The 24,043-nt window shown below is 43.8% G+C and overlaps 1 long non-coding RNA gene across 1 annotated transcript in view; it reads left to right on the top strand.

The window, feature by feature from the left end:
• Nucleotides 1–642: 642 nt before the first annotated feature.
• Nucleotides 643–24,043, top strand: part of LOC130112233 (uncharacterized) — a 91,932-nt gene continuing 68,531 nt past the window's right edge. The window contains exons 1-2 of the long non-coding RNA XR_008810217.1: nt 643–694; nt 6,797–6,873. This is a non-coding gene — a long non-coding RNA (uncharacterized LOC130112233). The remainder of the gene's footprint in view (nt 695–6,796; nt 6,874–24,043) is intronic.

Here is a 24,043-nt window from a genome sequence, read left to right as displayed (position 1 = left end):
CGCCGACTTACTGACTCACTCATTTGCACACTCACGGTGAGCCGGTCTATCTCCGTGGAGCTGCTGAGAGAGAGAGAGAGAGAGAGAGAGAGAGAGAGAGAGAGAGAGAGAGAGAGAGAGAGAGAGAGAGAGAGAGAGGAAACTAATAGCAGGGTTCTACCGTTTAAGTGTGCTCAGCGAGACTTCAAAACGAGAAAAAAATGAAATTATGATAGCATTTAATAATTTTAGGCACAACAAGAAATTTAACAACTCAGCATTCAGCCCTCAGCGGGTCACCCTCACAATGCGTTGCACCATTTTTCCTCATTCTATGAACTGCTTGCAACTTTTAAGTTAAATTAACCAGTTTTGTTTATGTTTTTTTTTTGCTGTCTCCTCCTACTCACATTTAAAAAAGGCAAGATTTAATTGTGTACACCAAATTCACTCATAGTCATACACAACCACGTCATATAGGGATAATATCAAACTTTATTACATGGATGTGTGGTGTGTTGTGTCTGTCTGACTCCTCCATCATCACTTTTACATTGATCCTCTTGTCTTTTCCCCTCCATCCACCTCTCCATCTCCTCTCATCTGACCCCTCAACACCTCCTTTGCTCCACGGTGCCCTCTCTTTAGCTGCTGTGCTCCAGGGGGTAATGGTGCCTGTCGTCTGGAGTCTGTCCCTCCATCTGGACCGGGGCAGGTCAGTTTGGGGGCCTCTCCTTTCCACTCCACTCCTTCTCACCCTTTCCCCCATCGAACCTGACCCCCGACCCCTGCAATGCATGTGCGCGCACACACACACACACACAAGCATGTATGTATGCATGCATGTACACACACACACACACACACACACACATACACACACACACACACACACACACACACACACACACACACACACACACAACATGCACACGCAAGCCACTACCTCCTCCCTCCTCCTCACTGTCCTGACTCACCAGTCTGGCATCGGCCAAACTATTCCGGTCCATTTCCCTCTCATGCTCTCTTTATCCCATTGTTTTGCTTTGATCGTGCGTCTCTATATGAGTACACAACGACATTCGCTGAGATTTCTCATATCTGCCATCGCTTCTGCTATTCTGCTGCGGCAACCAGTAGAAACAAAAACCAGTATCGCCTCTGAAAATGACAAGCGGTGAGGTCGGTCCCTGTGATCACTGACATCTGACAGGTGAAGGAAATCTTCAGATCTCAACGAGAGTCTGGTATTAGTGGAGCTGTCCCCTGCGATGGCTTCATCATTGCCGATATAATTTTTGTTATTTTCTTTTAAATCAGAGGCTCAAACGTGGCTCCCTACAGCATACTAGGCTATACCACTGTCCCGGAATAATCAAATGCAAGCCGCAAAGGGGAAGGACTTCATTATACCTGGCATGTGAAGAGAAGTTGTTAAAGTCAGTGTAGCAAATTAGTGTAAGGCGCACTGCTGTTTTAGCATTTGGTCTGAGTGTGAATTATACAGTTACAATCGGGAGGGGGTCAACTTTGTCTCCAGGGCATAAAGGGGATCCAGTACAGCACAGGCATGTGTTTCAGTGAACTGAAGTCTTGCAATCCTTACAGTATCTTGCTTGTCTGCAGTCTTTAGATGAGGGTACATTTAATACATTGCACCAGTTCATGGGGCAAGTGCTACACAATACCTTTTGTAGTCAGGGGTCTCCAATAAAGTATTTTAGAGCAAAACTGCCAGCAAGTCAGACACACACACACACACACACACACACACACACACACACACACACACACACACACACACAAACAACAAACAGTAGGCCATCATTTCTGCTCAAACACAGACCTACACAATGTTATACTAGAACTTTCTTTACTATCAGTAGCCAACACATTGTTAAAAGTCCTAGCATATTAAAAGAGAACAGAAGGGTATGCTTGTTGTGCATCCCATTAGTTTCTGAAAATACCATTTGTCTAAATATCTGGTATAATGACATACATCTTTAGGTGCAGTCTTCTTTGTAATTCACCTCTTTGCTACTAGGTCCTGCCTGCTCACTGTCCTCCTGACCTCCTGCCTCCTGACCATTATTCTGACCTCCCTCTGATTCCTTAATATAACAGCACATAAATGTAAAATTCACCATCACCCATACTATCCTGCTCAGTATTAAGCCTGCATGAAAACCACAGAAACTACAGGCTGTATTATAATCTCTAAGTAATATTTCTTACACATTTAAATTTACTCTTTTTAAGTACAAAAAAATTGCCAGATATCTCCTCTCCTCTTGCTCATGTTGACTCTTGGAATGAAATCTAATTTGAGTTCAATAAAGTACTCATACATTTGAGCTAATACAATAAATCAGCCTTTAGCACACATGGGTTTTAATATTTTTTAATTCCTCAACCAGGCAAAGCTCCTGCATTCCTGAGTGAAAACAATGGGGGAGCCTATCATAAAGGCTAAAATCAAAAAGGCAAAAGAACTAAAGAAACCATCACAGCAACACAAAAGACTATTAAAATGAAATAATAAACTCTATATTGATGTCGAAACATATCTCTACGATAACTAATCCTCCATTGTCTCACTGCTGATGACTGAGCACCAGTGTTAGCTAACATTAGATAGTATATTACATTTTATATTGGTAATAAAATGCCAAGCCATAGGCGCAGCTCGCTAGCTAGTTTGCCAACATTGGAAATGAAAGGGTGCACTATCAGCTAGCTAACATTAGTCTGCTAATGTTAGGTAAGGCAAATGTTAGTTTTAGTAAACTGCAAAAGTTAATAACTCGCCAATGTTGGCGTTCATCCGTAGACAGCCTAAATCAGAAACTGTGAAGGTAAGACAGTAAGGTGTATTAAACTAGAAAGATGGCTAGCTTAAGCATCTCCAGTAGCTTGTGCGATGCATGTGAGCTTGAGACTTTCATGAGGATGCAAGCTATTGCAATGATGGGAGTGATGAGGCAGGCAGATGAGACAGAAAAAGGCGGGGGGGGTAGAGGGATTGAAAGAGGTGTGATGGGGGCTGTTGTTGTTGGGCTGGAGTGGGTGGGGGTGTGAATTTGTCCCTCTCAAATCTCAATAGAGTCTCAATACACTCTGAATTTCTGTTGTCTACTCTTATCTACTTAGCCAAGAAATGTATTTTATTGCTCTGGTAACTATAGTTAAGATGTGGCTCACTTCAGTCTCCACCCTGCGACCTCTTGAGAAGTTGACCTATGACTTACATCAGAAGTCAGACCAGTTCTAGTATATTTGGTCACCATTGTGGACCTCCATACAAGACATGAGTTCACTTAGCTTTGAGCCTTGTTATTATTGTAGAACCAATATTATCATGGTAACAGTTGGAATTTTTTTTTCTTGTGCTTTTTTTTGGGGAGGGGGTGTTACTTTTAATATTATGTCAGTATGTCTGTATGGTGCAATGTAATTTTATGTGTTGTCAAGTCAAGTCAATTTTATTTGTATAGCCCAATAACACAAATTATAAATTTGCCTCAAGGGGCTTTACAGCAACATAACATCCTGTCCTTAGACCCTCACATCGGTTAAGGAACAGCTCCCTAAAAAAATAGGAAGAAACCCCAGGGAGAGCAACAGAGGGGGGGATCTCTCTCCCAAGATAGACAACGTGCAATGGATGTTGTGTTTACACAATTTACAGAATACAACATTGAAAGAACACAACATTTGCCCTGTGATGGCATCTGGACACTGCTTGGCATCCTGCGCATCATATTCTTGATACATTTTATAAGTCCATTATAATTCTGTTTATCCTCTTTCAGTGTTGTATTGTGTAAATTGTGTAAGCACAACATCCATTGCACGTTGTCCGTCTTGGGAGAGAGATCCCCCCTCTGTTGCTCTCCCTAAGGTTTTCTCCCTGTTAAAGGTTTTTATTTAGGGAGTTGTTCCTCATCCGATGAGAAGGTCTAAGGACAGGATGTCGTGTTGTTGGTAAGCCCACTGAGGCAAATTTGTAATTTGTGATATTGGGCTATACAAATAAAATTGACTTGACTTGACTTGATGGCCTGGTGGCCTATCTGGTGTGTCTCCCTGCCTGCTGCCCAATGACTGCTGGGATAGGCTCCAGCATCCCCGCGACCCTGAGAACAGGAAAAGCGGTTTGGATGATGGATGGATGAATGGATGGAACATTGAAAGAGGATAACAAGATTATAATGGTATTATAAAATATATGAAGAATATGATGAGGAGGATGCCAAGCAGTGTCCAGATGCCACCAGAACAGCCCTGGACCCAAGCTGCACAACTAGCATCACCGTGACTGAAAGAATATATATATATATATATATATATATATATGGTGCTGTAGTTGTGAACCCTAAAAATAAGAAAAAATATGGTAACCCTATAATTTACAGGTCATTATTTACGTAGTAATTGTGATGAGATTGTAAGAAATTATGTATTAATGTGAAGAAATTGCTAAGGAATAACAATAAAGTAAAATTAGTAAAATCAATGTAATGAAAAGTTGGAGTAGTAGAATTGTTGGGGAGTATTGAGTAATTATAGAGTAAAATTAAAGTGGGTTGGTTAGTAATTATATTGGAATTAATTGTTATAGTGAGTGGTATAGCCCATATACAGGGTCTTCTTCTGGATGGTCACCTTGCTGTGGTGGAGAAGCTTGCATGTGCCAGTGATCCCAAGAGCGATGCCATCCGGAGCTTGGCTCCTGATAGGGTCACGCAAGGCGGACAGGTCAAGGGGGAGGTTCCAGACAAAGTCTGATCCAACAAAGACCTCAACGGCGGAACTGGCGGAAAATGTCTCCAGGTCACAACAGTAGTGAAGGTGGATTAAGGCTGCAACAGAGGGTGGTCCACAATCGTCTTGCTTCTCCATGTCATTGGACTCTGGCCACCCTCTGCCAAGAAGAGCTCATTCTCACTCCCAACTCAGCACATATGGACGCTTGTTGAGGATGACCTCTTCGTCACTGTTCAATGCTCCAGGTACCCCTTTAACATCAACTTTCAATGTGGAGGGACTGAGATCACTCATAGGCACCAAAAAAACAAAAAACTAACAGTAACCCTAACCTCATTACATCAAAATGAGTTATATCACACACAAATCAGTGTTTTTAGTGAACAAAAAAAATCGTCCCTAGTGCCGGCACATAATTATAATACAACACATTATGTACCACAACCACATAATGCGAGTGTTAACAGGTCGTGGTCATTTCATGTATTTCTGTGAGTAAATGGTGATTAATATACACAAATAAAATATAGATTTAAACTCTGTACTTCTATAAAAAACCAGTCAGGATAATCTCAAATGTATTCTGTTTTGTTTTGTTTTTATTTTATTTTATTTATTTATTTATTTATTTTTGGTGTGTCTACAACTATCCTTCATGTTGAAAGTTGATGTTATAGGGGTACCTAGAGCGTTGAACAGTGACAAAGAGGTCGTCCTCAGCAACCGTCCACATGTGACGAGTTGGGAGTGAGAATGTGCTGCCAAGAACCGTGTGGTGGCTGCAGGCATATCAGCCTGTCCTCGTAAAAAGCTGTCACGCACAGGCGTCCCCCTAGCCTGCGGCTCCAGGGTCAGCCTCTACACCCACCTAAGGACCCAGAGGGACCCAGAGGGAAGACGGTCATACTCGACACCGAGCCGATTACAGGGTAAGACAGGGTAAGACAGGTGGGTCGTTTCTTCACATTTCTAAGTAATTTCTCAGCAATTTCTTCACAATCAATGGCCTGTAAATTACAGGGTTACCAAAAAGAGATGTATCAATAAGCAAAATAATTACAGAAAACAGAAACATTGGGTGTGACCGGTCGGTTATCGAGTTTACATCAGAGATGTCACAGCGTCTCCACAGTTGGTTTGCCGCTTCAGCAAGTCATGGATAATGTGCATAAAAAGTTAACCTCAGCTTATATTCAAACTGGCGTCATGCTGGTCGCTGCTGCCATGGTGCCGGCTGCTTCCCATTGGAAATGAACGACTGCTGTTTGGTTCTGCTAGTCATGATTTTTTTTTTTGGTGTGAGTGCACGTTTTTACACGTCTCAGTGTGAGTATCTGGCTGTGTGTTTGGTCCGTTTTTCATCAACCTGCTCATCAGCAGGTTGCTCATCGCCAGGCTTTCACCCAGCCATGTGATGAGCAAGTACCAGCTTTTATTTGTTGTGTAGTTTACAGAGAAAGAGGTTGGCACAGCAAAAGAGAGAGTCTCTCTCTCTCGCTCTCTCTCTCTCTCTCTCTCTATCTATCTATCTATCTATCTATCTATCTATCTATCTATCTATCTATCTATCTATCTATCTATCTATCTATCTCCTTCTCTCGGTCTGTCTCTCTGATGACCATCTGTACCCTACTCTTCAAAGCAGCCCCTTCCACCCAACCCTGTAGACAAATGAATTATTAAACCACTCCTCCAAGTGACACCCTGACCATTTGTTACCTCCCAATGGCATGGCAGAAACACACACATGAGGGAATAATCACTCCAGCCCTTGTTGCTATTCCCCCACCCGACCCTTCATCCTTTCACCCCGAACCGCTCCCCTGGTTCCTGTCCCTTACATGCTGCTTTAGCTTTTTTTTTTCTTTTTTTTTACAAGTCTGTTCATTTTATGTCTCTCTGTTCTCATTACCTGCCTCTCGAATGATGCCATGGTTCATCATAGTTCCTCTCTCTCTCTCTCTCTCTCTCTCTCTCTCTCTCTCTCTCTCTCTCTCTCTCTCTCTCTCTCTCTCTCTCTCTCTCTCTCTCTCGCTGCCGGCTCCAGCCTCGGGGACGACGACCGCTTGAGGAATCCAATAATGTTGATTAAGTGATGACAATATAATTACAGCGATGGCACAGGTACAATCAATCTCTTGCTTCCTGAAGAGGATAAATGAGCTGACTTGGGTCATCAGCATTGGCTAGATAAGTTCCCTCTGCCCCATACCCTTTTACTCAAGACTGGACAGAGAGGGACGGGGAGGAAGAGAGACAGAGAGAGAGAGAGAGAGAGAGATGGAGGGGGGGTGGAGGGGGGTGTATTAAGTGATGGAGGTAGAAAAATGAGCGTTCCATTTGACCATCTGTTTCATGGATACCTGATTAAGTTTCTAATCCTGTATGTTGCCTCTGGTTTTACTACTTACCTACCACAGGCTGGCGATGGCTGAATTAATGTGTGCAATGTTTTCTTTGTTGGCGTGTGTGTGTGTGTGTGCGCGCCTAAGCTGGTGAGAGCAACAAAAAAAAACTAGAAGAAAATGAAAAGAAACGGTTTCATTGTGGGTGACTTACACCGACTCTACAAAGTGGAAGCCCGTATCCAATCTGTTATGCCTTTGTGTTGATCTTAATGCTACTGCACTTGACAGCTAGCTGGGCTTTTTTCCCCTCCTCTGTGTTCGCTGTTTGTTTCAGTGTTTTTGTTGTGTTGCGGCGTCGCTTTTCACCGAGGAAGAGGCAGGTGGCCGCGCATCTGCTGAATGTTATCACATCCTCCAAATTCCTGCAAATCACTGCAGCGGCCCGAGAGAGAATAAATCAGATGAGGTATAAATCTGGTTCTGGTTTCATTTTTGGGTTTGGCTTTAGCGGGAAGCGCTTGCACTCTTCTCTGCAGCCACCTTATGAAGATAGGTACAGCTCCGCTTTTGTTTTTGCATCTGAACGTCTTCAGAAAGCGACGCTCGTTAAAGGCGTGCCGTGTCAGGAGGATCAGGTGTGCCCAGTTTCTTGACGCGGGAGCAAAAAGGGCATCTTTCTTCTTCGGGGGAACAGCCAGTTTTAACGGGCATAGCTCATTCAGTCCCTCCCTCCTCTGTAAGGGCAAATTAACCAGAGTTAAAAGGCCTTTGTCGGGCTTAGACAATCAAAGAATTAATAGCGGCTTGGTGAATATTTTAACGAGTACAAAGAAAACTGGGGTCCGCCATCTGTCTTGCTTCACATGGTAGTGAACAACGACCAGGAAAATCCATGTCTCGAGAATGATTTGCCGTTTACGGGTCTATTTCACAGCATATCGAACCCATTAACAATGAGCGGAGATAACACGAACACTGAACGGAAGGGGAGGAAAAAAAAAGAAGAAATCTAGTGAAAAGAAAAGAGGGGGCCATGTTTCATGATGTTGATATGCTACCAAAAGCCATGCCAGACAAAGGCATAAATAGAAGTATTTCATGTCGGCATCTTCGTATCAAGAGCTTCACACACACCCACATGCTTTCAGACACACCAGCGCTCACTCGCCCCTATGCTAATACTCTCTTTTTTCTGAGTCTCTCTCTCTCTCCCTCAGTCAGGCGTACGCAAACATGCTTGCACACCACCCTTGAAATCTCCATCAATATTGACTTAATTTATTTAATTGACATGACATCACTCACGCTGACACTGGGACCTTGCGTAAACAATGACGCAACAATTTGGAAACTCGGGTGAACGGAGGAGGGTTAGAGGGGGCGGGCGGGGGGGGGGGGACGGGAACGTTGCTCATTCGTCTTCTTCCCTCTTCTCCCCACCTCCCCCCCCCCCCTCTTTCCGTCCATTGGGAGGAGAAGCTTAAGTACTTTGGAGCTGGAGTGTCTGTCTTTCACACATCAAACGATTTGTTTTATCCGGTTCATATTCTCCCCTTCAAACCCTGCACAGCCTGATAGCGCTTTGATGATGAAACGCAGAGGACATCCATGCATTATATCTGAATTGGGATGCACAAATGTGTGTGAGCCTGAGTGCATGTTTGTGTGTGTATGATTGTGTGTGTGTGCATGCATGTGTGTGTGTGTGTGTGTGTGTGTGTGTGTGTGTGTGTGTGTGTGTGTGTGTGTCTGTGTGTATGTGTTTGTGTGTGTCCATGTTTGCTCTGTTGGAACAATGTAATTTCAGAGCTCCTGCACAGACAGTGATGCCAACAGCCCACCTCTCTCTCTCACCACCTGTGCTGGCCCAAGAGCTGCTGTCATACTTAGCTACTTCGTTGTCTTGTTTTTCCCTTCTTTTTTTTTCGACCCGGCCATCTCTCTTTCACTCACCTGTTTTATTACCCTCCCTCTGTGTCTCCCTCTGTCAACATTTTGAGAGTAACAGCTGAAAAAAAGAGAGGCAAAAACAGAAACCAAGAACTTGCAACCAAATTCTTCTTGTGGGGTGGGGGTGGGGGTGAGGCACTTGGGGGCGTGGCATAGCGCTGTTCGCCTCACAGTAAGAGGGTTCCGGGTTCAATTCCATCCCATCTGTGAGGCGTTTGCATGTTCTCACTGCGTTTGCGTGGCTTTCCTCCGGTTACTCTAGTTTCTCCCTGCTGTCCAAGGACACGCATGTAAGGTGAACTGGATTCTTTAGTTTGCCCATAGGTGTGAATGGTGCACACTGTGTGTGCATGGTTGGGTCCTGCAATGGACCGGTGACCCCACCGAGGTGCCTCCTATTCTGCATAATGCCCACTGGGATAGCATGCAGCCCCACGTGATCCTGAATTGAAATAAGCAATAAGCAACTATAGATAAACCGGCACCTGTATCGTCGGCAGGGTGGACATGCAAATTATGAGATGCTCATTACTATTTCTCCTCTACTTTGATTGAGCACATGTTATGCTGCTTCAAAGTAAGACGAAAAAGGGAGAAATGGGTTTATATTACTCAGCGTGATATACAACAGAAGGAGAAAAGGACGAGAACACAGGTTTCTCTAGTACTGTGAAGTTGCCTGTACAAACACCGACCGCCGTTCTAAATGCTTTATAGGTCATTCAGGAAATGTAGAGGCTTTATTTAAATCATTATGCCGTGTGGCAACACACAGAATAGCCGACAAGATAACCCTGTTCCACAGAGTGCAGGGTGGAGGATTTGCAGTAATATTGTGTGACACAATGTAAAGTAATTGTCACTACATTAATGCACAGTATTCATATATATTCATGGATATAAATTCACATCTATTCATGTTGTATCAATTGAATCCGGCTGATATCTTGTTAACTCTAATCACTGCAGATAAAAGGAATGACAAGAGGATGAAAAAGTTGGAAAAGGTGTTTTTCAGGCTTAATACAACTGAGGAATGTTTTGTGCATGTACAAGTGGATGTCTTATTTACTGTGGTGTAGTGGAGGGTATTCCCGTGTATACAGAGTATACCCACCTCCTTTTTTTTCTGTCAATTTACAGCATAATCGCCTCTTGGCCAAAAAGCCATTGAAATATTATATAGGACAGTATACGCATCGAGGTCACAGTATGCCCACCTCCACAACGACCACTACACTGCTTATTTATAGGTGTAATAGCAGGTCTGGTATGCTGGTTTAGGTGTGTAAAGAGCTGCAATGCTTGTGTGTTTTCCATCCGAGGAAGTGTCTTGTGTGTATGTGCTGTAATTCACCACCCAAAGGACATCCAGCCAATTGCATGCCAGAATTAAAAATGGCTCATTGATGGAAAAGGTCAAAGGACCATAGCACGCGATTCGCAGAGAAACAGAGTTTACAGTTAATCAACTGCACTGTTTTCTCAGCACGCTAGTCTGCTGCTCATCAGCATGAAATAGCAGGAACAGGGATTTAACAGGCGGCCTGTTAACATTGGACCATGAAGCCATTAGACACTGGAGGACTGGGAAAAACATTGTTAAGCAGCCTGAAATGTCAACATGCATCATGAATAATATACAAAATCATGACCAGAATAAGACCAGAGTCTGGTTTTAGCTATTTCAGCTCTATAATTTTGATGGGAAGACCAGCGTACGGAGAAAAACCATGATTTAGTGACTAGACGAAAGCATGTATCTGTGTATTTATCATTATACATGTTGACATTTAAGGCTGCTGGTGGTGTGACAATATGGTGTGGGTGTTCTTAGCACAGGGGTTCGACCCTCTGTAGAAAAAGCTGCAATGTTTAAAAGCCACAGAATTTCTAAAAAAGGTTGCCAGGCAAGTTCATCCCTTTATGGCAAAGCTGCATCCGTCTTTGAATGGATTTCTCTCTGCAGGATCCTGCCCCATGTCGCAGAGCTGAAATTGTCCAGGAAAGGGGGTCCATGAACATGACAAAAAATTTAACTAAATGCTGTGGCCTGCCTCGTCACACGCTCCCAACCAAATCAAACACGTTTTGAATGAAACAGCAATTTCTAGCACAACTCCACTGCTGGAAGCTCTGAAGGGATTTCACAGTCTTGTTGGGTCCACTGCTTGACAGATAAAAGCTGTTTACAGGCAAAAGGAGGCGCAATAGGATATTAGGAAGGAAGGCGTAAGTACTTGTTTGGTTAACGCGGTGTATCCATGAATATAAACACATAATCTAAATATATGAGTTCTATCACTCTCCATGGGAGACGATCACTTGCCGTTTGAATTTTGAATTTCATCAAAATCCCATCATGGATCTTGTCATAATATCCTTATCCATACAAACCATATCAGTTCACAGTATGGGTTTTGAAATAAACTTCCTTGCATCTTTTTGGCAATAGCTTCGGTTTAAGACGGTGGGTTGTTTATAGGTAAGTAGCATTTGAAAAGAAGTGTGATAATGTGTTAGACCGATTCAGCATCTGTCAACATCCATGCACACTCATACAAACACATGTATAAAAAACTGTAATGCCACTCACTGTTTGCTAATACGACGTGCAGCAGCACAGTACAAGTCAGGACATCTTGGGCATCCAGGTAGGGTAGCAGTCTACTCCGTTGCCTACCAACACAGGGATCGCCGGTTCGAATCCCCCGTATTACCCCTGGCTTGGTCGGGCGTCCCTACAGTCACAATTGTCCGTGTCTACGGGTGGGAAGCCATGATGTGGGTATGTGTGCTGGTCGCTGCACTAGCGCCTCCTCTGGTCGGTCGGGGCGCCTGTTCGAGGGGGAGGGGGAACTGGGGGGATAGCGTGATCCTCCCACGTGCTATGTCCCCGTGGCAAAACTCCTCACTGTCAGGTGAAAAGAAGCGGCTGGCGAATCCACATGTATGGGAGGAGGCATGTGGTAATCTGCAGCCCTCCCCGGATTGGCAGAGGGGGTGGAGCAGCATCCGAGACGGCTCGGAAGAGTGGGGTAATTGGCTGGGTACAATTGCGGAGAAAAAAAGGGGGGGGAAGTGAAGACATCTTCACCGAACGATTTTTATTTATTCATTTATCTATCTATTCGTTAAGTCTTTCCTTCATTTGTGCCACACTCCCCCTCCTATGCATACACCCTGTGGGAGTAGCACTTAGACCTACTCCTGAACTTGCGAGCCCAACCCATCTTGAGGTCTCCTTTGGGAATGTCTTTTAATTGTGAAGAGGAACCAGCCCGAATGTCTCAAAGCGAGGACTGTACTAGACAGTACATCATGACCATGAGTCAGACTCTAACTAAACTTGCGTGGCCTGAAGCCAGTGCATGTGTCACTGCACTGGGCTAGAAATATCACAGTGCTATACACTCGCCACCACTGTACTCTGCATGACAAAGAGCTAGCAGTCTGAAGTGCAAAAAAAAAAAAAAACCCTCTGGAGCTCTTCACATCACAGTGGCCATGCTCCTCCACTTCCTCGACTCTCCGTCCCTGCCATCCTTCCATCCATCCCTGGTTCTGTGATCAGAAGGCCCATGATTATAAGCGCACCCCTGGATTGATACACCTTTTTCTGTTCTTTAGCGACATATCTCCCTCCCTCCCTCCCTCTCTCCTCTCTCTCTCTCTCTCTCTCTCTCTCTCCTCTCTCTCTCTCTCTCTCTCTCTCTTCTCTCTCTCTCTCTCTCTCTCTCTCTCTCTCTCTCTCTCTCTCTCTCTCTCTCTCTCTCTCTCTCTCTCTCTCGTTCCCCCCCCCCCCTCAGAGCACACCTCTCTGTCGCTGTAAGTCTTCAGATGGATGAATCATGTGGTCCTGTTCTCCAAGCTAGCAAGTGATATACATACTTGTCATGTACTTGAAAATGGTGTCAGGTTGTTAAGTGAATTGGTACACTGAGCACACTGTCCCTCTTCACAGCCATCTTCTTTATTCCTTTTCTCTGGACGTGCCCAGATTGTGACAAAGACAGCCTCAGTTCTTATTGTTCGTGGGATCATCATGCATCTCAACATGCATTTCCATCACTTTTAATCGGGTTTTCCTTTCCCTCTCAATATAAATTAACTGCATGCATCACTTATGCATTTGGACTCGTTTAATGTCACTTAATGAACATGGGTCATGAGCGGACAGCTTGTAGACTTGACAGGAGCATAAAATATGAATCAATTACTGAGAGTAAATAAGAACGAAGAAAGTCTGAAAATGACGGCAAAATTGAAAATGCTTAATATGCCTGCAAAACATTGTAGTCTATAAGTTGAATGACCGATAAGATCAATGGGAAGGTTCCTCCCCCCCCTTTTTCTCCCCAGTTGTACTAGGCCAATTACCCCACTCTTTCTAGCCATCCCGCTCGCTTGCTCCACCCCCTTTGCCGATCCTGGGAAGGCTGCAGACTACCACATGCTTCCTCCAATACATGTGGAGCCACCAGCCGCTTTTTACCTGACAGTGAGGGAGTTTTCACCAGGGGTTACATAGCACATGGGAGGATCACGCTATTCCCCCTAGTCCCCCCCCCCCCCGAACAGGCGCCGCAACCGACCAGAGTAGGCGCTAGTGCAACAACCAGGACACATATCCATAGCTGGCTTCTCACCCGCAGACGGGGCCAATTGTGTCTGTAGGGACGCCCGACCAAGCTGGAACCAACACAGGGATTCGAACCGGCGATCCTCATGTTGGTAAGCAACGGAATAGATCGCCACGTGGACACCCCCAGGAAGATTACTTTTATGTTATGGCATGACAGATATGACATGGCAGTACATGACATGTATGGCGGAGGACTTTGTTATCTTGTATTGCAGTTGTAAATGTGGTACAGTACGTGTTGCAATGTGCACATCTGAGTAGATTTATTCATTAATTTATCCATTTATCTTCAGAAGCCATTAAGTCCTGTTCAGGGTTGCGGGTTATACTAGAACCCAAGTTTTAGGTTTTTCTATTAGTACATGTCCCGTGTGGAGAAAATGTGGATTTCCCCTTTTGGCATTCAGTGACAGTGCTGAGCCTACATATCAGCTTTTTGTTGATTATTTACATCCTATGTAGCTCTCGTTTCAGTTACTGGACTGCTGTTTGAGCTTTACTGAAGACGACCGACTTCATGAAATATGAAACAAAAAGCTTTTGAACAGTTTTTTTTCCTCAAAAATGTGTTTCACTTTGCAAAACATGTCAACATAAATTGCCAAATGGCAACTTTATTCTCCAACACACAGCATTTTCCTTTTCTTTTGCCTGCCCTTACATTCCATCGTAGAACGGTGATAGTTTAAAGTAGTGGTGGTTGTTTAAACTGACTGGACCACACTGACATGAAATATGTCATGGTACTGGCAGGCGTGTGAATTAAAGCTAACACAACTCTGCTTGTGCACATGGAGAACGTGTTCACACCACAGTACCAATGTGGTCCATATGATCACCTGGCAGGGTGGTTTGGCTGATCCAGTTCTCGATGCATCTTGGAGGAATTCACAGCTGTATTTCTAGTTGTCCAGGTGTGACCCATTCACCAGGCTGTGAGAACCAGGACTAATTCTCTCCCAGCAATCTAACAGACTGGGCTGACTGGGCCGCCCGGGAAGACGTTATCGATGGTCAGTGTCAATAACCGCCATCATCCGTGACACTAAATGCAAAGTAGTGACGATATCGTTTCTTTTTGTCAAACTTGAGTCTAGGGTGTTTGGGTAGCGTAGCTGTCTATTCTGTTGCCTACCAACACGGGGATCCCAGTTTGAATTGGCCGTGTATGTGGGTGGTCTGCCCTTTCCGGATCGATAGAAGGGGTGGAGCAGTGACTGGGATGGCTCAAAAGAGTGGGGTAATTGGCCGGATGCAATTTTGGAGGAAAAAAAAGGGGGGGGGGCTTGAGTCTAAAAAAACAAAAACAAAAAACATCCAAATTATAAATAAGGTGCACATAAGACATGTGAAGAGTTAATTTGTAAAAACAGATTAATTACATTACAGACAAAATTGTTGTTACGGTAAGGAAACAATAATGCTTCACATTGCCTTTTTTTTCCCAAATCCAAAAACTATTTTGTCTTAAAAAGTATGTAATACATCATTTTTTACCAAATAGAAGCAAATAAACAAGTTTGATTAATATGTATGATGAAAATACAGTATATTTAGAGAAGGATAAAAACAGAGCCAACTGTTTTTTTTGCAAACACTTCATGTTAACATTTAATAAGACCATTCCTAGCTCTAACAGAAACGATAACCCTCAAAGCTCTGAGATGGCATGAAAGGGATACGCTTTCTTTTTGCTTTTTTCATTATTGGCATAGAGGACGAGGAAAGAGGAGGGAGCGAGAGAGAGGAAATTCAGGACCAGCTTGTATTATCAAAAGAAATCTCTTTCCTAACCAACTCTTTCCAGTGGGCTTAAACAGTCAGCCTGTTTTCGATATGGTAATGCCACGCACTCGAAATTTTAGCCTTAAGGAGGTACCACGAGACACTGTACATTGGCCCTCCCTCTAGGTGCGTGCACACAATGCCAATTTTGTTAAAATTATCATTGCTGAACGTAACCATTGCAAAAACCATATTTGAATCATATGTCGTGGTGGCTTAATTGAACTTTCTAGGGGCGTCCGGGTAGCGTAGCGGTCTACTCCGCTGCCTACCAACATGGGGATCGCTGGTTTGAATCCCCATGTTACCTTCGGCTTGGTCAGGCGTCCCTACAGACACAAATGGCCGTGTCTGCGGGTGGGAAGCCGGATGTGGGTATGTGTCCTGGTCGCTGCACTAGCGCCTCCTCTGGTCGGTCGCGGCGCTTGTTCGGGGGGAACTGGGGGGAATAGCGTGATCCTCCCATGCGCTACGTCCCCCTGGATGAAACTCCTCGCTGTCAGGTGAAAAGAAGCGACTGACTACTCCACATGTATCGGAGGAGACGTGGTAGTCTGCGGCCCTCCCTGGATCTGCAGAGGGGGCGGAGCAGCGACCGGGACAGCTCGGAAGAGTGGGGTAGTTGGCCGAGTACAATGAGAGAGAAAATGGGGGGAAAAAAAACCCAAAATGAAAAAAAAAAGTCCTTTCTGTCTTTACATAGATATCAACTGAGTGCAGAACATTACAATCAGTTCATCCCATTTGCAAGTTCCCAGTACAGTTCTGGTAGAGGCTCCTGTAGAATCATTTTTGCAAGCTTTCCCTTGCACATTTAGCATTTCTACATGAGTAGTTATTCTTTAGGAGTCCACTCAAACACTGGGTAGCATGTCCAAGTCTAAATGAACTTACCTAGGTCCAAAGACTCTGTTGCATCTCTACTTTTCTCAAATCAAACTCTGATTTGGGTCCAGGATATTATTTTTAATGAGGAAGAGCAAGACATGTTGGGGGGAGGGGGGGAATAATCCTCTTACATGGTGTAAGGAGAAAAAAAGAAAAGGTAGAGAGAGTGACACGATGCGGACAGTTGAGTTGAATAAAGGAGGTGTGATGGTGGCTGATTAAAGGGTAAGTTTTGTCCCACATCTTTTAGACAATGACAGCTCAAGATGGCAGCTCACTACCATGGGAGCAAACTCGTACCCATTGCGAGGAGCAGTAATGAGAAGGAGTATCAAGTCCCTTTTTCTGGCAGCGATTGAGCCTCGGTGGAGGCATATTTCTTTGCAGCCTCACAAGTCATAGTGGAGTGGTGTTTGATCAACACTCACACGTCTTACTCCCTTTTCACGCATTAAACTCGAGTTGATGATTGGTGTCACACAGCCTCTTTTTCTTTTTCTTTTTTTTAACTACAAACTGCAAGAAAAATATCACTGTTTAAATAACATTAATGTGGCCAAGTTTTTGGGGAACTTTCAATTGGTGTTGAATCACAGAGTTATTATAGAGATATTTTTAATCGTAGTATTACCTTGCGTTTGGCCTTCTTGTTCAAACGATGTGAGAAACTGCCGCGTGTGAACAGCGAGCTCTTCAGTTGGCTGTAGAGCCCCTTTCAATAGCAATTTATGTCACAAAATTGGTTTTTATGTTTTCTCAGTCATTGCTTGGCTGTAAATGAGTTTGAATTTCTACTATTTGAGGGAAAGAAAAACGAAATAAAGTTGTTCCTTGTTTCAGAATACTTCTTTTTTCTTTTGTCTTTATTGGGGAGGTGGGGGGGGGGCATGGTGCATATCATTGTTCGTTCCATGTCCTTGTGTAAAGTCTGCTAAAAGTTCCTGGAATTAAATCAGTGTCTGGGAGCACAGACCCAACTCTCTGTATTGTTACACCATTTGCATCTATATTCACTGAGGCTGCTTTGGTATGCCCCAGAGAATCAAAGGTTGATTAATGTGTAAAACCAAAATTTATCAGCAGCTGTTCAGGTGGTTGGTGTGTATGTGTGTGTGTGTGTGTGTGTGAGTGTGTGTGTGTGTGTGTGTGTGCATGCATGCATGCATGCATATGTGTGCATGTGTGTGTGCAAGGGGGTTACGATGTCTTAGGGCTCTGCATTATATTAAATATTTTACTTTCTTTTCCTCTTTCATTCCACGTAAGATTGAGAGGAAACATGAGTTGGTGCAATATTTACTCTACTAGACCAAAAAATATAATTTTTTAAAAGGGCCTAGTTCTGTTATTTTAGTAATTCTGGGACGTGGTTGCACCAGATTACACTTCATACGTTGTTCACCTGTGATGTGGGTCCCATGAGGTAAATAAAGTTCAGTGCTTGTGCATTTTTTTTTTAATTTTTGATTTTCGATTTCTCCTGGTTGCTCCAGTTCCCTCCCACAACCAAATGGCCCTGGTTGCAGATTAATTGGAGTCTAGGTAGTGTGTGATGTTGGGTGACTGCATACGAGGGCCTTGTGAAAGCCTGGAGAACCGTCCAGGTTGCCTCCCTGCCTTCTGCCAAACCCTCTGGGATAAGCCCAGACCTTCTGCGGCATTGAATATAATCTATTGTGTGTGGACAATGAATAAATCAAACAATGGGGTTGATCTCTCTGACCACCAGGTTACGCTGTCACCCATGCACATGTGCACAGAAGGAGAAAAATAGACATTTGGAGACCCTAATAATAATGAATTGAATTATTTGTCAGAGCCCAACTGCTGCACAATACACAATCTAACCCAAAATCACACTAAATCCTCATAGCTGCTGCAAGACCCAACCCCCCCAGCACACACACACACACACATCCTTAAAAAGACCCTCTCCAATACAAGCATTTAAATGATAATTATTATCTAAGCTGTTAATTGTAATGGCAACCGACTTAAAGGGAACTTGCTTGATTCTAGACCATTCCTTTGAGAAACTACACAACAGCCCACCTTTCTACTCAAAGACAGCCTACCTTCTGGCCCCATGAATAACAACTAGCTCTGGAAAATGTGGTGGCCTCACTCAAGTAGGTGTCAGGAAGTCAAGTGGGTTTTGTGTTATCTCTTCGTACTTTCAGCTGCCTATTAGCATAGCTATTCAGACCGCACAGCCCACAGCCCACAATGGGAATAGAAAGGAGAGCCCAATCTCTGTCTCTTTCTCTTGCCCCCCCCCCCCCCACACACACACACAAGTTTCCTGGTCTTTAGACTTTCTCTCCTCTCTCACTCACTCCTAACTAATCCGCCAAGTCCCATGGAGGTTAGGAGTCGTTGAGTTCTGAAGTGGTTCTTTGTCTTGTAGTTTTGTGTCAGTAAGGGGAAAGTCCACCTGCTCCTGTGAATTTCAACAAGGCGGTGTGAGGAACCTGAGTTTGTGTGTGTGTGTGTGTGTGTGTGTGTGTGTGTGTGTGTGTGTGTGTGTGTGTGTGTGTGTGTGTGTGTGTGTTTGTGTGAGTGTGTGTGTGTGTGTGTGTGTGTGTGTGTGTGTGTGTGTGTGTGTGTGTGTGTCCATCTGGTGGTGCATGTATATGTGCTCGCCTCTGTGTCTGAAAGGATTGCTGGGAAAGTTGAGCAACTTCTCCCTGAGCAGGCCTGATCAGTAATTTTCAAGGGCAATTGGTAACTTCTACAGGTTCTAATTAAAGAATTTCTATCGCTCCCTGTAAAGTCCACCCAGTCCTTTTGTTCTGTTGTCCGTTTGCTATGAGCATCCTTTCTAATAAATATTGCCTAAAGGCTAGCAAAAGAAGAAGAAGAGAACAAAAAAATAAGGATCTTGACAAAAAAAGGGGAAATGTTCTGTGAAGAATAGTATTATTTTCTAAGAAAAAAATTTAATATCTACTATTTTCACTTGTGAGCAGGTGATTTGAACCACTCACCTTATAAGTACAGATTTCAAATGGTTTATATTATTTTTTTCGCTGAAAAATGTGGCATAAACCTATGCTTTAAAGCTACTGAGGAGCACTTAACTGAACCCTTTCTTCGGTCTGCTGACATTCATCATCAATTTATATCATAAACCAAGTGATACAAGAATGTGTGCAGGACAAAACTTTCTATTTTCATGAGCGGTTGGTGGCACAGGCTAATCTGTGGCTTACATCACGTTTATTTTTGGAGATATTGATCAGACCTGTTGGCCTTGATATACGATACGACCCCAATGGGCACTGGGGCCAAAGTACATCCAGCTCATCATTTGTTACATTGCCATTCCTCTCCAGCTTCAATAGTCTGACCTCAATCACCACAGGTTCACCAGTTCCCACCATCATCCCTTACAACGAATATTTCTATGTTGCTGTATCATATTGATCCAATCCCCTCACTTCCCTCTGTGCCTGTGATGGCTCCTCAATAAGTGCATAGATCTTTGATTGATTTTGCCATAGGATGTCTCCTCGCGGTCATTATGAGGGAATTTGCAGGAGCCGTAATAAGATCTGATGGCTGTGAGTGTTCACAAATCACTTTCCCATTGAACTGGACCTGCAGCCAGGAGACTTCAAAATTATCGAGGAGTATTTCTTCCATGTTAGACTTGGCTGAAGCTAAGCCTGCTCCATCTTTGAACACGTCCCTTGTTCTCTACATTCGTTTCACCAGAGAAGTTATAATGTTAACAATACAATCCATAATTTTCTTCAGTGTGAATGTATGCTCTCACCACCTATGAAATACTAAATCCAGTATGGGCAAACACAGCCATGCCACATAGGGGACGATTGAAACCACTGTTGATGTTATATTTCTCTGGCTCCCTCACTCCGTTCTCTCATTCTGTTTCTCTTCCTCTCCTCTTCCCTAGTCCATGGCCCTCTTCTTCTTTGTAGTTTTCTAAATCCGCAATTCCACACCATTCCCATCTCCCTCCCTCCTCCCCATCATCCCTCTGTAGCTGATGCCATGACCTTTTTAGCGGCTGCTTAAACAGATTAGCTGTTATTAAGAGCTATGCACCGCTGATAACTCTTTCATGAGGTTGGGCCGCTGTCCCATGGGGAAGGAAGATTGGACTGGGCAGAGGGGCCGGATAGGGAAGAGATTGATGCGGGGGGGGGGGGGGGCATGGACTGTCACAGCAGAGGAAGTGGGCACAGAGGCAGGAAGGGGTGCGTCGGAGGGACGAAGATGAGTTGGGGTACGGAGATGGCAAGGCCAAAGGAACCAAAGAATGTGGGAAAGAATGTGGGAAAAGGAGGGAACAAAAAAAAAAAGATCAGTAGATGAGAAGAAGCATTGCAAAGTAGATTATACCTGATTTATTGTGACAGCGATGTTGAGATAGAAAAGAGAAGAGCATTTCAAAAGAAAATGTAGAAATAATGATCAATTGAAGAGACTGGGAAAAGAAACTGTCAAATCAATGTTTGTTATGAGAGGACTTTTTGTTTGCTGCTCGTTCTTGTAATGCAGAGCCCATAAGATGTATCTTGGGAATTTATCTAATCTGTCACTCCATTTATCAATCTTTAGTAAATACACACATTCCTAAATTTAAAGTTGCATGCATGTCTTCATACAGGAACATTTTCATAGCTACTTTAAGTTTTGCTCATTAGATATTTGACATTTTAGTTCAATCGAATGAGAGTAGTGACGCACATACTAAAAACTATGTCTTTACGGGCATCCAGGTAGCGTAGCGGTCTATTCCGTTGCCTACCAACACGGGGATCGCCGGTTCAAATCCCCGTGTTACCTCCCGCTTGATCAGGCGTCCCTACAGACACACTTGGCCGTGTCTGCGGGTGGGAAGCCGGATGTGGTTATGTGTCCTGGTCGCTGCACTAGTGCCTCCGCTGGTTGGTCGAGGCCCCTATTTGGGGGGGGAGAACTGGGGGTGAGGTAGTGTGATCCTCCCACGTGCTACGGTCTCCTGGCAAACTCCTCACTGTCAGGTGAAAAGAAGCGGCTGGTGACTCCACATAGTATATCGGAGGAGGCGTGTGGCAGTCTGCAGACCTCCCCGGATCGGCGGAGAGGGTGGAGCAGCGACTGGGGTGGCTTGGAAGAGTGGGGTAGTTGGCTGGATGCAATAGGGGAGGGGAAAAAAAGGGGGGGCAGCGACTGGGGTGGCTCAGAAGAGTGGGGTAGTTGGCTGGATGCAATAGGGGAAGAAAAAAGCGGGGGGGCTATGTCTTGCTGCATGCTCAATAATCCAGGTAAGAAAATTAAAGAAAGTTGAATCAGTTCATGTGGATACAATGTTTATTGACAGATAGGTTTCATCACTCATCTAAGTGACCTCTTCAGTCTGAAGATTCAACTGAACTGATTCAACCTTCTTTGATACTAAAAACTAGTTAGTAAAACTAAAACTAGACTGGTTAGTACAGGTCTCGGGAAATGGACAGAGGTCCCATGCTGTCTCTGATATATCTAGCCTGGCTGACGCGTTTATGTGTGCAAAGGTAAGGCTGGACAACAATGGCCAAGTTTGAAGATCGTATTAAAGCAGAGAAAAGCAACCGTCCCAGGAAAGGAAAATTATTGTGGATCAAAATCCATAGGAAGGAGGAAGCTGAGTTGTGCCATGGAAATCCCCCAAGCAAAACAGGGTCAGTGAAACGGGAAAGTGTAATGAGGAGAAAACTTGACTGGAGAGCGCTACGGAGGTGCCTGCTATGATGGCCTACCAGCTCCTCAAAGTCTCACTAAATGGGTGGGCGAGGATCCTGCATATCTCATGTGTTCAACCATAGTTTCACTTCAGTGTCTTCTGTCAGGATGTAAAGCGAGTTTTCCCATTGCTGGGTTCTCATGGCAGCACAAACGGTTGTTAAAATGTCTGGCTGCAGCATCCAGAATACACTGGCGGAAATGAATTCATTAGCAGACGAGAAGAAGAAAAATGATATAATTCGGTGTAATTGCTGAGAATCACTGCACGGCGGTTTTGTAATGAATATCCAACTGTCATTGTAACGAGTACAAATGTACACATCCTGTGTATTGCTGAAATCTGCTCACATTAAATTAAATCAATTTTACCAAGTGAAAACTGTCCTTGGGAGGATCGGCACATAAATAAGCTCCAGTTTCCATCTTTGAAGTTGTGTTTCATCTTTTGAAAAGATTAATCTGAACCTCTTAGATTATTTTCTAGTCCCTGTCTCTGTACAGATATATGATGTGCTGTGGCTGAATTAGCAACCAAAATGATTTGTTAACTTGGCTCTTCTACTCTAGCGCAATTTCAATTACCTCTACCGTTCATTTGATCAAATAGCTCAAAAGTTCTCCTCACATCACAGAGTTTACCAGACCTGGGGAGCGGTAAGAGTTATTATAAATGAGGAACATTTTAAGATAATTGTTTACATCCTGCAATTTGAAATCCCTTTAATTCCACTGTTAATGGCAATAAGAATGCCTCCTCTCCAGCTGTTTCTCTTGTTTTTTTTTCCTGACTCGATCTTCTAGCATAACATAAAAGGAAAAATAAGAACTCTATTGTGAACTATTTTTTTAAACCCCTTGACTTTTCTATTAGAGTCCCCCCCCTTTCCTTGTTAAATATGCTACTTAATCTCATGCTAATTTCCCATGTTTTTCACCTCCACTCCCTTTATCAAGTTTTTAAAAACTCGGTGACTCTAGGGGTTGAAAGGTCTTGATGAGTTTCAGGAAATACTGTATGAGCTGCCCTAACCATAACACCGGTAGGTGTGTGTGTGTGTGGGGGGGGGTGTTTGTGTGCACATGTTTCCGACTGTGTATCTGCCTGATTTCTTTTGTGGCTGAGTCTAATATACAGTTCAATAAAATGAATCAGCAAAGGGATAGGGATATCGATGGATCAAAACATGATATAGGTTGTTGGTTATAATCCCTGACCCTGTCTATCAGGGGGTGGATGTCAATATTTTATGGATTACATTTAATGCATGTTTTCCTATCATCAAATTTATTTCCTCCCACTGGATGCAATTAACATTTACTGGCATCCTCATCAACAATTTCCCATAATCCTCTGTGAATTCAAAGTCAGTGAGGGTTCTTTTTCAAACAAAAACAAGATTTCCCAATTGTCAAAAGTCCTCCAAGTTATGCAAGCCCAGAAATGTCAGGTGAATGATTTGACAAATTGCTGGAAAACAGTTTTAATTATCTCAGGATGAGAGAGAGAGAGAGAGAACCTGTAATTGTCATTTGTTCCAAGATAAGAACACCATGCCCCATCCTGACGGGGTTACACATTAAAATTGTCCTTTGATACCCGTTAAACAAGAAGCGCATCACACATAAAAAAGGATAAAAATGTATAATAAATGAATGAATGAATGAATGAATAAATAAATAGATAGATAATAGAAGCATGTGCGCTATCCTGGCAGAGTAGTGTTTTTAATTATCCTGGTGCTGATGGTCCAGGCACAGATAAGAATCTGTTGGTAACCACAGGCGACAGCGAATCAGAGAGCGGCGCTGGTCATTAATGTGACAGGCCTCCTGCCAGAGGGGGCGATGTGGCCAGATTTACCCTCTCGTTCTGACAACTGTAAAAGGTATCGCACATATTGTTATAATGAGGACCAGACTTGCAGTCCTCTGTGTCCTTCAC

Source organism: Lampris incognitus, chromosome 5 (genome assembly GCF_029633865.1).
Source record: "Lampris incognitus isolate fLamInc1 chromosome 5, fLamInc1.hap2, whole genome shotgun sequence".
In the NCBI taxonomy this organism is placed as follows: domain Eukaryota; kingdom Metazoa; phylum Chordata; class Actinopteri; order Lampriformes; family Lampridae; genus Lampris; species Lampris incognitus.
Note: the sequence above shows the minus strand (reverse complement) of the source record. Positions and strands in the feature narration are given on the sequence as shown.